Below are 12184 nucleotides of genomic sequence, written 5' to 3'. Positions count from 1 at the left end.
GTTTCCTGTTGCTACTGTCACAAATTATCATAAACTTAGTGACTTCAAGCACATAAATTTATTATCTTACAGCTTGGGAGAAAAGAAGTCCAAAATGAGTTTTACAAAGTTAGAATAGAGTTAGCAGGATTGATTCCTTCTGGAGACTCTAGGGGAGAATCCATTGTCTTGCCTTTTCTGGTTTCTAGGGGCTGCCTGCATTTCTTGGCTCATGGCCCCACATAACATCACCTTTTCTCCCTTTGTTTTTCTTGTCATATCATCTTCTCCCCTGTCTTTAATCCTCTTACATCTCCTTTATAAGAACCCTGCTTCCACCCAGATAATCCAGGATAATTTCCCCATCTCAAGATACTTAGTTAATTCATATCTACGAAGTCCCTGTAACCATGTAAGGTAAAATACTTCCAGATGCTAGGGATTAGAATGTGGACATCTTTGAAGAGCCATTATTCTGCCTGTCACATATGTCTCACAATGTATCATCAGGCTTTAATTACACTGAAATGTTTAGTCAGAAAACTTCACTCCCTACTTTATTAGATTCACTCTTCCTCTGACCTCTGTGACATATCCTGGATCCACTTAGCAGATTGTTTCTTCACATTCCTTTGCAATTTTCTTCCCTTTCTCTACTATAGTAAAAGTTCATCTTCATAAAATTTTCTCTATCAATGAGTTATAAAGAGAGTTATAATAGATATTTGACAACTAAGATGACAATAATAACTAATTTATTAAACATCTAATGAGGATCAGGCACTATTTTCTGAATGTTTTACATTCATAATAATATTTCATACATGCAATAATTTTATATTTTATAGAGTCTGTCACTAATTTCATTTACCTGATGAAAAAAAACAGAGGCAGAGAGATTGCATAACTTGTCCAAAGTCCGAGTTAATAACTGGAAACACGAAGTTCTAATCCAGGAGTTTGATTATAGAACTTGTGCTCCAGAATGCTGTGCCACACTTCCTTCTTGTGTGAGTGGATAGCTCCTCAGCTATCATGGCTTTATGCCATCAACTGAAGATCCACAGATCTAGTTCCAACCTGTCTCCCATGCTACTACAATGCATGCTCAACCTTTGCATTTAGATACCCCTTTTAGTTAAAATTGCACAGAAGTTATCATGACAAGAATGAAGCTTGAAATGGTTACCATTTATGGTATCTCTACTTTGTTTTGAATTCTGTAGTAGGTGCTGTACCTAAATATGTTCTTTCCTTCTTAATTTAGTTTCCTATATTATCTGGCAAGGCAATTGTCATTGGTCCCATTTGACATCCAAGGAATCTTGAAGCTGAGATATTTTAAGCAACTTATTACCCTACCAAAAAATATTCAAAGTCTATGTTCTTTTATTTATGCCTAGGAACCTCACTTATAGTGTATCTATTCACAATTACTCCTCAATTTAACTGTCCTGTTTCTGTCTTTCCAGTATTTAACTCAAAAACTCATGGTCATGTTTGCTTTTTATTTTTTTTCCCCCTATGACACAAATATTCATTTATTAGACCAGTCATGTTTCCTCTGCAATATCGCTTCTACAGGTACATGTATCTCCGTACTTTCTCTCTTGACAGTCAAGCACCTAGTGAATGATCTAGTTTCACCTTGCCTTCCCACTCCAATAGCTTCCAACTGCTGTCTACATCTTATTCCCTTGCCTCCCCTCAACATGACATTTTTTTCTTTACTGCCACGTTTATATTCCTAAAGCATAAGTTCTATCATTTTAGTTTTCAGACTAAAAAAATGTATTAAGGTTTATTTGATACATTTCTCCCACAGGTCCCTATGTCTAGCTAAATTGGACTTATCAAATTGGATCAACAGTTACCTTTTGGTCTTATTACCAACCTTATTCCTTTTCTCATTTAATTTCTTCCTCCTGTATAAATGAACTTCTGTGTTTGTAGTTGTTCTACATGTCTAGAGCCCTATGAGACTAGGGCTCGCCATCTGATTGCTGCTTATATTGGAAGTGGCACCAAAGTGGTGGTTTGGTAATAGTGGTGATGATAATAGTAGCCACAGATAACTTGTGTTGAGCACATTGCTATGTTCATATTCTATATGAGACATCTGTTTATATCTATAATCACTCCATAAGGTATAAAACTAGAGAGGTTGAGTTAGTTGCTCAAGGTTAAAAAAAAAAAAAAGGAATAGTATTTTGCAGAGGTTCAAGCCTGTTTATTTCAGTGCTTCACTTCAGTTAACAACTGTATGATGTTTCCCTTTGTAATCCCAGGGGCCAGGTGATATTACATAGGCTATCTATTCAGCATGGCCAGAGGCAGTTCAGTTAATGATAGAAATTCTCAGCAACAGAGAATGAAGCAAAATTTATTACCAGGCAAACAGTACCAGATATTAGGTGTGAGGATCAGTAAGAAGAAAAAAATGGCTTAACATCTTCACAGGTCTCATTATGTGCCAGGAGCTGTTCTTATACTTTGCATGTATTAATTCATAATCCTCAAAACTAACTTATGAAATGCATGCTATTATTATTCCCATTGTATAGATAAAGATTCAGAGACAAAGAAAGATGTAGTAATTTTCCCAGTGTTTGATCCCAGGCAAACTGGACCCAGAATTCACGCTCATGATCACTATTGTATATTGCCTCCCATTTAAGTTGAACACAGAAGCACAAGAAAGGTCGAGTGCTGGGCAAGCGGGAACATTTGGGATTACAAAATGTGAACTACATCATGGAACATGGTTCATTACTTACTCTGTGGTGGAGGTAGAAAACTGGAGGGCTAGTTTTGTATAAACTCTAGAGGAGAGTCAGAGAGCTTACGGGGCCTTGTAGAATGCACAGTATTTAGTCTTCAGTCTTGTTTTTAAACTTTATTAAATCCATGAAGTTATGCTTGATCCCCTGAACAGAATACGAATTTTTCTTCCTTTGAACACCCTTTGTAGTTTCATACAGTTCTTATGGCCAAAGTATAACATTCCTTTGTGGAGAAGAAAAAAGAAACTGAAAGCAGCATGGCAGCCCAGAGGCACAGTGGCTAGAGAGGGGAGGATTACACAAACGTGATTCACAGAGGGGTGAGAACCAGGAGGATGCTTCTAACTTCTCAAGTGGTTAGAAATAAATATAGTCTTGCCAACCCAAGGTAACTGGAGTTAGGAGGGTAGGTTGCTCTGGTTCGGGATCATGTATCTGTCTGTCACTAAGAATGTCACTAAGTATGTCATTAAAATGCCATGAAAGTTTTCAGGGTCCCAGTTAAACAAGTGTGAGTAGTGCTCCAATAACATAAGAGAACCAGGGAATTAACACTCAGGAAACAAGAACTGGACAAGACTGGAATATAACGCCGGCCAGGCATAGTGACTCACGCCTATAATCCCAGCACTCTGAGAGACTGGGGCAGGAGGATCACTGGAGGTCAGGAGTTCAAGACCAGCCTGGTCAACATGGTGAAACCCCATCTCTACTAAAAATACAAACATTAGCCAGGCATGGTGGCATGCACCTGTAATTTCAGCTACTTGGGAGGCTGAGGCAGGAGAATCGCTTGAACCTGGGAGGCGGAGTTTCAGTGATCCAAAATGGCACCACTGCACTCTAGCCTGGATGACAGAGTGAGACTCCATCTCAACAAACAAAACAAAACAAGAAGACTAAAATATAATGGGAAAAATCAGCTTAATTGCAGGTCAGGTATCAGGTCTCAAGTTAAAAGTTAGGTGCTACATCTTATTAGTAAGACTAATATTAGATCCTACCACTTGCTAAGATGATGCAATAATTTATAATTATTATTAAAAAGTACCCAATTTAAAATGGTGAAAATATTCAAATAGGTACTTCACTAAAAAAGATATAGGAAGGGCTCATAAACACATGAAAAGACCTCAACATTATTAGTCATCTAGGAAACGCAAACTAAGACCACAATAATATACCATTTAACATCCACTAGAATTACTATAATAAAAAAAGACAGTAACAATGTTGTCAATGATGTGGATAAATTGATACCCTTTATAACACTGCTGGTAGAAATATAAAATGGTACAAGTGTTTTAAAAAAATATTTTGGCAATGTCTTTAAAAAGTTAAATATAATTGTATCATGACCCTTTATTTCCACTCCTAGAAATCTACCCAAGAAAGTGAAAACATGTCCAGACAAAGGCTTGCATATAAATGTCTACAGAAACATTATTCATAATAGTCAAAAGTTGAAAACAACTCAAATTTCTATTTCTTAGTAGTTAGATAAACAAAATTTGATATATCATAAAATGGAATACTATTCAAGTAAAATAAATTAATGATACAGCTAAAACAGGAATGCATCTAAAATATATCTGTGCTAAGTGATAGAAGCTAGACATACAAGACCACATACTACAAGACTCCATTCATATAAAAGGATCAAATCTATAATGATTAAAAGTAAGTTAGTGATCTCCTGAGACTGGGGATGAGAAAAGAAGTGGCTGCAAATTGCAAGAAAGAATTTTGGATGTTAATAAAAATATTTAAAATTACATTGTGTTAATGGTGGCAAAACTGTATTTAATATCAAAAGATAATTGAATTTTATAATTCAGTTAAAAATGAGTAAATATGGAATATAAATTATTTCTCAATAAACTTTATGCGTATATGTGTGTGTGTATATATACATCTATTTTAATAGTCTAGATTTTGCAGATAATCAGTGACAGGACAAGGACTCACATTTAGTGTGCTGGATTCAAATTCCAGATTCTGTAAACAAAAGTGGAATCCGTTATAGGCATCTTTAACTTATGTAAATTCATGTCAAATACTCAGAAAACCCAATAATCATACAAATAAAACAAACATGAAGTGTTAGAATTTCTTAATTTATTCTATTATTCTTCTAGGCTTTGGCTCCTACTGTGTGTGGTGGAGAGAGGGGAAGAAACTGTAGCCAAAATGCAATTAAAAATAAAAATACTACATTTTCAGGAATATTTCAATCTTTCAAAGAATAATTTTGATTATGCAATGATTTGACATTATGTATGAATTTAGAACTCAACCTTCATGTAATATGATTTCATTATATTAGAAATTCTTCAGACTTTAGGACAAACCTATAAAAACTATGACTATTTATCTTTAAGATATAAAAAGTCCATTAAATTGCTTGAAAATATAGAATACATATGTGGTGGAACCCTAACTGTTGTTCAACTAAAACTACTTCTGCTTTCTACTGTAGGGAAAATAAATGTACCTTTTAGTGCTATTTATACCATGGTACACAGAATAATGGCTCCGAAAGATGTCCACATCCTAATCCCCAGCACCTGTGAATATGTTACTTACCATGGCAAAAAAAAAAAAAAAAAAAAAACCATTTCATATCTGCTTAAGTTAAAAATCTGAGATGAGGGGATTACAAGGACAAAAGTCTAAATGAATAAAATAGGGAGGCAGGAAACTCAGAGGAAGGGGAGAAGATATAATGACAGACCCAGATTCAAAGAAAAAGAAGGAGATTTGAAGGTGCTACACTGCTGACTTTGGAGATAGAAGAAGTGGCCATGAGCCAAATAATGCAGGCAAATTCCAGAAGCTAGAAAAGGCTAGGAAATGTATTCTCTAGAGCCTTCAGAAGGAATGCAGCCAACACCTTTATTTTTACCCCATAATAACCATTTCAGACTCCTGGCCTTCAGAACTGTACAATAATAAATGTGTGAAGAATGTCATTGATATTTCATTGTGTGACAATGATGTTCACTTTTACCACTTTCATTTAATATAGTACTGAAAGTTCTAGCCAGAGCAGTAAGAAAAGAGATAGAAATAAAGTCCATCCAATTTGGAAATGCAGAGGTCAAATTGTCCTTGTTTATAGACAATTGATCTTAAATGTAGAAAAGCCTAAATAATTCATCAAAAAACTATTAGAATTGATAAACAAATTCAGTGAGTTTACAGGCTATAAAATCAATATGCAAAAATTAGAAGCATTTCTACATGCCAACAGTGAACAATCTGAAAAAGAAATCAAGAAAGCAATCCCATTCATAATAGCTACAAAAGAAAAAAATACCTAGGAATAAATTTAACCAAAGAGGTGAAAGATATCTACAATCAAAACCATATACCAATGATGAAAGAAATTGAAGACACACAAAAAATAGAAAGATATTCCATGTTCACAAATTAGAAGAATCAATATTGTTAAAATGTTCATAGTACCCAAATCAATCTACGGATTCAATGCAATCCCTACCAAAAAGCCAATGACATTCTCAAAAAAAATTATAAAATTTATATGGGACCTAAAAAGACCCAGAATAGCCAAAACAATCCTAAATACAACAAAACAAAACAAACAGAAAAGTTGTAGGCATTTCACTACCTGATTTCAAATTATACTATGAAGCTATAGTAGCCAAAAGAGCACAGTACTGGCAGAAAAACTGACACATAGACCAATGGAACAGAATAGGAAACCCAGAAGTTAACCCATGCATTTACAGTCAACTCATTTTGGACAAAAGTACCAGAAATAAGTATTGGGAAATGAACAGTCTCTTCAATAAATAGTTCTGGGAAAACTCAATATCCACATATAGTAGAATGAAACTAGACCCTTATCTCTCACCATATACAAAAATCAAATCGAAATGGATTAAAGGCTTAAATGTAAGACCTGAAACTATGACACATCTAGAAGAAGACATTGGGGAAATGCTTCAGGACATTAGTCTCAGCAAGGAAATTTCTTGATTAATACCTCAAAAGCAAAGGCAAAGAAAGCAAAAATTGACAAATAGGATTTCATCAAGCTAAATAGCTTCTGTACAGCAAAGGAAACAATCAACAAAGTGAAGAGACAACCCACAAAATGGGATATAATATTTGCAAACTATCCATCTGACGAGGGCTTAATAACTAGAATATATAAGGAACTAAAACAACTCAATAGCAATAAAACAATAATTCAATTAAAGAACAGGCAAAAGATCTGAATAGATATTTCTAAGAAGAAGATATACAAATGACAAACAAGTATATGAAAACATTCTCAACATCACAAATCATCAGGGGAATGCAAATATAAACCACAATGATATACCACCTCACCCCAGTTAAATGGCTATTATCAAAAAGACAGAAAATAAATGCTGCTATGGATGCAGAGAGAGGGAAATGCTCATATACTGTTGGTGGCTATAAATTAATCAGCCACTATGGAAGACTATGGCGATTTCTCAAAAAACTAAAAATAGAATCATCCATTCCACTGCTGGGTATATGTCCAAAGGAAAAAAAAAAAAAGGAAATCAGCATGTCAAAAAGGTATCTGCATGCCCATGTTTATCACAGCACTATTCACAATAGTCAAGATATGGAATCAACCCAAGAGTCCATCAACAGATAAATGAAAAGAAAATGTGGTACATATACACAGTGGAATGATATTCTGCCATACAAATGAATGAAATCCTTCATTTGCAACAACATGGATGGAACTAGAAGACATGACTTTAAGTGAAATAAGCCAGGCACAGAAAGACAAGTGTTGCTTATTCCACTCATGTGGGAAATAAAAAATTGATCTCATGAAGGTAGTGAATAGAATGGTGGCTACCAGAGGCTGAAAAGGGTAATGTGGAGCGGGGGACAAGGAAGGATTGATTAACGGGTACAAAAATACAGTTAGACAGAAGGAATAAGATCTAATGTTAAGTAGCACAATAGGGTAACTATAGTTAGTAGTAATTTATTGTATATTTCAAAATAACTAAAAGAGGAGATCTGAATGTTTCCAGCACAAAGAAATGATAAATGGTTGAGCTGATGGATATCCCAATTACCCAGATTTGATCATTACACATTATATACTTGTATCAAAATGTCACATTTACCCCTAAATATGTACAACTATTATGGATCTACAAAAAATAAAAATAATATAAATAAAGGAATATCTGATCTGGTTTTCTTCACAAGTCTCCACCAAATATTTTGTCAGAAAAAAAATTAAACAAAAAGAGCAACTAAGAAAATTATAATTCAGATTAAACTTAATTCAATATGGTAAGTTAAACAATGATTTCACATAATTTTAAGGAATTGTCTCGGTAAAAAAAAAAAAAAAAAAAAAAAAATCTCCAATTGATTTTCTCTCCTCCTGTTTTCTCCCTAATCCAATATCCATATGTTCAGTTTAGAAAGCCTTCAGCTCCAAGTGTTCAATTATCATGAAATTAAATAAATATTAACATGAAGTTAGGAGGTTGGCACCTTTTGGCATTTCATAAGTCCTCAAATAATGTCACGGTCAGTGCTTCTGAATTTCTTTTGGCCCTGGGTTCATGGTAACAGGAAGGCTGGGCACATATCCAAAACAGGAAGAATAAGAATGTAGTAAGATAGAACCAGAAGCATCTGTCTCTTGTATTAGAAAAAGCAAAAGATTGTCTAGAGAATACCATCATAGTTCATGACCTTAAGCTGGATCCATTTCTATCTGAAAAAAAGAAGTTGGGGAGGGTGCAGACAACATGAGGGAAAAACTGTGGGGCTTCTGTGAATTCGTGGGGGAGGGGAGTCTCAGGGTTCCCAGGCAAGGCCCCCTAGTCCCTGGCACAGTGGCCGTGGTCCACTTGCTGCTTGCTTGCCCACCTTTACTACTAAAACCAGGGCATCTCATTGTTTAGTTTCTTCCATGGCTCCACAGAACTGTGGCTTGGATCTGCAACTCCTCTAATAAACAAAAATTGTATCATCAATGTAAGCAACCTGAAAATATTTGAAAGAAAAATATTAAAAATTACAGTTTTGTAGATGGCTCCAAAAGACCAAATTCTCCCCAAATATGAAGCATCTGCTTTCAAGTAACTGTGCCTATACACAGATATATTTATAAGCCAAACAAAGTTTCTAAAATGTTTCTTGTTTTACAATGAAATCAAAAAGTGGCTCAACATGATGTAGGATCAGTTGTACCAATGGCTTTTTTTCCTTGCAGATCCCTACAGTAGAAGGAGAAAATCAATCAACCAATCAATCAATCAGTCAATCAATCAAACCTAAGTTTGTCAAAGTCTGTTCCTAAAACAGCTCATTGTTAGGATTAGAATATGGGCTACACAGAGTTCAAAGACATTTCTTCTTCATTCACCCATCTTCAACAGCAGACTGGGAGTGATCAGAAGTGTGAAAAGTTCACTCTTATCAAATAATATTAGTGACAATTACTAAAAAATGATTTTTTCCTCAGAAATTAAAACAAGATATTTTTTCTTCCCCCACTTTCTCCAAACTGACAGTCATGGGTGACAGTAACCCATGTCAAAAAACCTTTTATCACCAGAACGAAAACTGTTAAAGAGAGTCTGTCAGTTTCCCTTTGTTCTCTATTTACAGTTATGAGGGAAAAATGATTTATGATTATTATAATTATATCTCTCCTTAGGAGAGCTGCACTAATTACATAATTTTTTTAGCCATTTTTCTTTTTACAAGCTCTTACTTAGCCTAAATTGAAATGTATTTAGCAATTTTGTACTCAGTTGCTTTTCAAACCTCTGTGTGGGTCACAAATTGAATGATCTGAGATCACTTAATGCATCAAATTTGTTCATGATAAGCATAAAGCTCCCGGGCTTATATATTCACAACCGTGATAGAAAGAGTTTCGCTCACTAGATAGGATCTTCATAGATGTTTTGAGAGAGTTTGCAGGAAATGAGTTTTGGGCAAAATGTTTTTTAATCTGTAGTTATATGGTAATAGCCATGAACCTTAGGAGTCAGCCTGGTATGTATTAGCTGAGTTAATATTAGCAGCAACCTATTCCTTTCATTTTATGACTTTATATCACATTATAACTCAGGCTTTCTCTACTGTCTTTTGTGTATTCATCTTTTTTTCTTTTTTATGATTCTATTCTTCTGTTGTCTTCCCTGCTACAGAAACTACCAGGGGTCATAGAGATAATAGAATACTGTTTCAAATTTAACATTTCCTTGGGATAAAATTTCTAGATTTAAATTTGTATTGATTTGTATTGTTGCTTGATTTAAAGAATGTATTTTAAAAGTACTATTCTTTCTAAAAATAGTTTTGTTTAGACAGCATCATAGCAATTGCATCTAGAAATTTAAAATGTTCGGCATAGTAGAAGTTGTTGAGAGAGGAAACACAATTCCACACCCTCCAACAGACACCTCCCAAGATAAGTAGACCTTATTGAAGAAATTGAATTTATGTTTTTAAACACTGTTCTTTATCTAGTATCTAAATAATTCTGCATTCTCAGAAAACATTTAAGTGTATTATTTGTCATCCTATTGAATCTTCTCATCTATAAAATGTGTGTTGTTATTTTCACTTTATGTAAAAGGAAACTGAGGCTCAGGAAAGTGAATGAATTTTTCTGGCAGCAAAGAACTATTAAGTGAAGAAAGCATTTCAATCTTTGTGTCTCTCCAGTACCCAAGTGCCACTCTTTAATCCTCCTAAAGTCCATATGAACTTGGTATTAAGCCCCGTTTACAGACTAGAAAACTAGTGGTAGAGAGATGGAGTTACATACCAGTAACCCCATGAACCATCCCCCTACATTTTTTTTTAAACGATAAGTGTTAGTAACCTTTATTAAAGTATACCTGAAGGAAAATGTCCATGTGTGTTTCAAATTTAAAAAATAATTCAAAATATATGAAAATTTTCAAAGAATGCTGTCCCATGCAGGGACCCAGGATTATATCAAATTTAATGAACGATTGAAAGAAAGAAGGCAGCAGGGGAGAAAGTTTGGATTATCACAAATAAATGAATTGTTTAGTTTACTCAAAGAAAAAGGAAAAGCAAAAGAGGGGATAGGTCCAAATGTTGTCAAATCAAACAATGACAAAGTGAGGTTGATTCCCCATGTTGTCTAAATGACCATATCATCTTGACTACTTGAGAATAACAAAATCACATGCTCATGAATGTATTCATCCATATGAATTAAGTATTGAAAATATTAAGCTTACCACAATATTTCATGCTAACAAATAATAAGAAAATCAGCATGTTTTTCTTTTCTCTGGTTTTTACATTACCTTTTTGTGTTTTTATTTGCATTTACTTAAGACCTTGTGGATCCCACCAAATGACTGGCTTGAAATGCTAATGGCCGAGCGGGGTGGCTCATGCCTGTAATCACAGCACTTTGGGAAGCTGAGGCAGGTGGATCACCTGAGGTCAGGAGTTCGAGACCTGCCTGGCCAACATGGTGAAACCCTGTCGAGTGCCTGTAATCTCAGTTACTCGGGAGGCTGAGGCAGGATAATTGCTTGAACCTGGGAGGTGGAGGTTGCAGTGAGCTGAAATTGCACCATTGCCCTCCAGCCTGGGTCAACAACAACAAGACTTCGTCTCAAAAAAAGAAAAAAGAAAAATGCAACTTTTCTTTGAGATTGGGAGGTGGGAATGGGATCAGTGGGGTATTTTATATTTATCTATCATTACAAAACAAGAGCTATATATACAATAGTTATTTCTCATAGTTGTTTCATAAGAAACTCACAGAAAGCAATTTATTTAGGGCAGTTTTCATTGCAAATAAATAATGATTTTGGCTATTCATGTTGAAAAAGGGTAAAAGGACATTTGGCACATAAAGAATTTTTTAAAAAAGAATGAGAACAAATTCTAAAACTTGTGGAAAATATTTCTATACATACGTATTGACAGAGTTAAAGTACAAAATTTGGGAAAGTAGGAATTTAATTTAATTTTACGTAAGTTGAATTCCCCAAATAGGTAAACCTTTAATATTGATGTTAATAGGTTGCTCTGGGAAAAGGGAAAAAAGAGTAAAGGAGAAAGAACAAGAATGAGAAAGAAATGATACTAATTCCCAAGTCATTTATAATCTAGCAGGGGAACAATAATACTCTTCTCAATAATTCAAACATATGTATCACTTAACCTTTTAAAATTATCTTGCCATGCCATGCTGCACTATCAAAAACCATGAGTGACAGGCAGGACACTATTTATGTTTTTCCCCCAGTTTATGTATGAGAAGGGGATGGGAATCTTGAGAGATATTACATGAGGGGCTTAGGTCACTCAGCAGAACCACAGGAGAGAACAGGGACTTTTCCCCTCTTTGCATTCCAAAGGTTATAAATGGTATAGAGGAA

This window comes from Macaca mulatta, chromosome 14 (genome assembly GCF_049350105.2).
Source record: "Macaca mulatta isolate MMU2019108-1 chromosome 14, T2T-MMU8v2.0, whole genome shotgun sequence".
NCBI lineage: Eukaryota > Metazoa > Chordata > Mammalia > Primates > Cercopithecidae > Macaca > Macaca mulatta.
The sequence above is the reverse complement of the archived record's forward strand: the minus strand, read 5'-3'. Positions refer to the sequence as shown.